This window comes from Balaenoptera ricei, chromosome 21, assembly GCF_028023285.1.
Source record: "Balaenoptera ricei isolate mBalRic1 chromosome 21, mBalRic1.hap2, whole genome shotgun sequence".
Taxonomy (NCBI): Eukaryota; Metazoa; Chordata; class Mammalia; order Artiodactyla; family Balaenopteridae; genus Balaenoptera; species Balaenoptera ricei.
Genome location: NC_082659.1, coordinates 29,452,789 through 29,456,632, shown reverse-complemented (window position 1 = coordinate 29,456,632; position 3,844 = coordinate 29,452,789). Strand labels below are relative to the sequence as shown.

Below are 3,844 nucleotides of genomic sequence, written 5' to 3'. Positions count from 1 at the left end.
ACCCTTAAAAGTCACCAGATGCATCTTAATACTTCTACCTCTGTGTCCTCACCTATCATTTAATATTGTTTGGATTGTATTCAGTTTGTGTTTTGATCACTTATGTGATTTGTCTAACTGTACATTCAAAGATATAAGGGAAACACTTGGTTTAAATTATACTTTATGCATCACAGTTACCCATTACATGATTTTTTTCATCATTATTCCCAACTTCACACATCTTGTAGTTCTCTATGCAGGCTATTTCAGCTTCTAGTGCTGTACATGTCTACATCTTCTGGATGGGACTGCCCATGATCCATGATCTTGGAGTCAGGCATAAACTGTGTAGCACCTGAGGTGGATTCTGATTTGGTCTTTGTTTCAGAGCTGAGTTCTGTTGGCAAGGCACAACTCAGGTTGTGAGTTGTTTTTGCAGGTATTTCTATTTCATCAGAGCTTCCTAGCTTAGTTTTTTCTTTTTGTTCAGGAAATGACTCTTTTTTGTTGTTTTTTGTCCACAATGATTGAACTGCTTCATAAATTTGCTGGCTTATAGCACATGCCTTTTTCCCAGTTACCTTTGCAATTATTACTGATTGAACAGGGTGGAAAACAGTTGCTCCTAAAGTGGCCAGTCCCAGTGGATAAGCAATTCTCTTAAACCTAGAACCTTTTCTCGCTGAAATGAAGGCTGCCAATCCTGAAACTGTAATCACTCCAATTTTCGGAAGAAAGTCTTGAGGTGGATTCTTCAAACAGACATATGCATCTTTTCCAAATTGTACTGTATCCATTATCCCATTTTTCACAAAAAGACATAAACACCCTTGCACCAGACAATATAATGACCAGTTGTAGTGTGAATGGACGCAAAGCCCATTTGTAAATCACCGGGCTGTTCTTCAACATATTTAGACTGGAGAGGTGGTGCAGTATATATGGGGAGCTGCTTTGGTTTCACTAGCTGCTTTTTGGACTCCTCTTCTTTGGCCACATGCACACTTACAGATGCACATATTAGACCTGCTGGCATGGTTGTCTGCTTTCCCATCCTAACAGCCGCCATAGCTTTGGCCCTCTCCGCCCAGGTCTTCGCATGGAGAATGGCTTGAGGAGCATTTTAAAAATGCATTATTTTGGGTACCATCTTAAGCCTAATAAGAAGGATTTGGGGAGGGGGGTTGATTGAGTTCAGAGCCCATGAGTCTGAAATTTTCAAACTCTTCACACATTATGCTTGGGTAGCTGGTCTCAGGACCGGCCATTCAGAGCTGCTCCCATAAAGCATGATGGTCTGCTGTGGTCAGTCCAGTTTCCTCTGTTCTTTCATTCTTTCCCTTCCCCCATATGTATCCTGCCTCCTCTCTCCCTTCTATATTTTTTCTCTCTTTCCCTTTTCATCCATCAGATATGAAGTTCCCAATATGTGCCTGGTACGTGGCCTCATACCCTTGCTGCTCTGCCCTGTTGTGTTAGAGTCACCCCACTTTCCAGTCTTCCTTTGCCTCTACCCAGTCCCAAACACCCCAAGTTGTGAGAAAACAGCCTCATCTTCAGAAGCATCTTTCACATAAGTCATCATCCCCCATCTCATATCCAGATATTCCAGGAGCATTTGAGCCATCTTTCCATAGTGGCTATGATATTGCTTTGGAAATAATAAGACGTGAGTCCTGTGTCTCATTTGATGGTGACCATTATCATTTGCACTGGATCTGCTCTTCACTTCTATCTTCTTTAAAATCATTTATAGATGAAAATGTCTTACTGGCCCAATGAGGCTGACTGCACCATTTATAATAATTTCTAGATAAGAGACAATGAGGAAGGAAACCAGCCTGGCACCTCCCTGGACAGTCCCAGGCCCAGGAAGAGGATACTCTGCTCAATTTCTCTCTCACTTTCTTTTTTTTAATTTTAATGCAATGAAAGCCAGACCATTTAGGAATTATCCTAATCCCAGTTTCAAGTCCCATCCTTTTCTCCAGTCATGCACGTATTTAGATTTTTATTCCTTCGTTAACACGGGGAAAATGCAGACCATTATGACAGTTAGCAGACATAATTTTAGACAAATACAACTTCTTATCAAATCAGCCTGCAATAAGTATTTGATGAACAGGGCTCTTCAATATAACTTCCAACACTAATTTAATGAGAAGTATCAAATGAATTTTTTTTTATTCTGATATCTCCCATGAGACAAATGATACTTTGCAGGCCTATTTTTAACAAATGAATTATTGACTTAAACTGGCACAATTAATCACAATATAATGGGATCAGGGGATGTTAGGGGCTCATTTATCACAGCTGATGATGAGTACTGACTCTTCTGAGAAATGAAACTCTTTCATCACTCCTAGATTAACAGTTACATGCTTTCAAATTTCAATCATAAGGAACTGGCAGCATAGAATGAAAAGGAGCCAGACCGGAGGAGAAAATGGAAAAGGAGAATACAGAGCTTGTTGTTTGCAGTCAGAACTCTTACTTCTGCCAGGACTCTTCAGTGAAGATAGAAAAATGATTCATTGGAAAGGCGGTGCTAGTGATGGGCAGAGAATCAGGACGGCAATTAACATTCTTGTGATCTGGGCTTAACTCTCCTATTAAAAATCTGTGTGACTCCTGACAAACTGCTTGACTTCTCTGAACTTCCTCTTCTTCATCTGCAAGATAAATACAGTACAGTCTCTCCAAGGAACGTTCTCATGAAGATCAAACGAAATAACCCTTGTCCTCATATTTTGGACAGTTAGAAAGCAGAGTTCCTTTCATGTGATGCTTATCATCGCTTTAGGAATTGTTTGTTTTCCATCTCCAGGACTCATACCTACTAGATATTTTTGACTAATTGAAAAAAATATGCAGTAAAATGTGAAAGCCATATAAGGAACTCAGAAGGAGTAGGTTAATCTGCTAACTCAACAGGCGTGACAACTTGTCTCTCAAGCCCTGCTGTTATCAAAAGATGAGTCAGACGTGACTCTTGTTTTCTAGGAGTTCACAAACATATTAGGCAGACAGACAAGAGAGTCACATCATTTGGACATATGAAAAAGTAAAAAGGCAAGACAATGAAGGATATTTTTTTTAATATACAAAGGCATACACATAGTTAGAAAAAAGATAGTACAGAAAGGCTAAGCAACTGGGCCCTTCCCTATATGGTGACTGTACTTCCCAGTTTGCCCAATTCATTCCAGGTTTATGCTCATTTCCCCAGCATAATTTTTTTTTTTTTTTTTTTTTTTTTAAATTTTATTTATTTATTTATGGCTGTGTTGGGTCTTTGTTTCTGTGCGAGGGCTTCCTCTAGTTGTGGCAAGCGGGGGCCATTCTTCATTGCGGTGCGCGGGCCTCTCACTATCGCGGCCTCTCTTGTTGCGGAGCACAGGCTCCAGACGTGCAGGCTCAGTAGTTGTGGCTCATGGGCCCAGTTGTTCCACGGCATGTGGGATCTTCCCAGACCAGGGCCGAACCTGTGTCCCCTGCATTGGCAGGCAGATTCTCAACCACTGCACCACCAGGGAAGCCCTCCCCAGCATAATTATTAATGGCACCTACTTTTACTCTCAAAAGTGTCTTGATTTGACGATTTCGGTCAAACTAATCAACCATTTCTTTCTTCTATTTTGTTATTGCCAATACCTAAATAATATGATTATATCTTTATCTTCTTTATTTATCATTGTTATATAGAGTCCACTGACTCCCTACTTTTCTAGAGATTGGTGTAGCTCACACCCTTCCTGATTTCCCACCCTTTCTCCCAATATAGTTAAGTAAGAATCCTAAGTTTCTTCTTCTGTCCAGTCTGCAACTTTAAACATCCAAATCATATTCTGTAAAGAAT

At 40.3% G+C, this 3,844-nt stretch overlaps 1 pseudogene; it reads right to left on the bottom strand.

Moving 5' to 3' along the window:
* Window positions 1-248: 248 nt before the first annotated feature.
* LOC132356648 (MICOS complex subunit MIC27-like) lies at window positions 249-1,051 on the bottom strand (annotated as a pseudogene).
* Window positions 1,052-3,844: the final 2,793 nt, after the last annotated feature.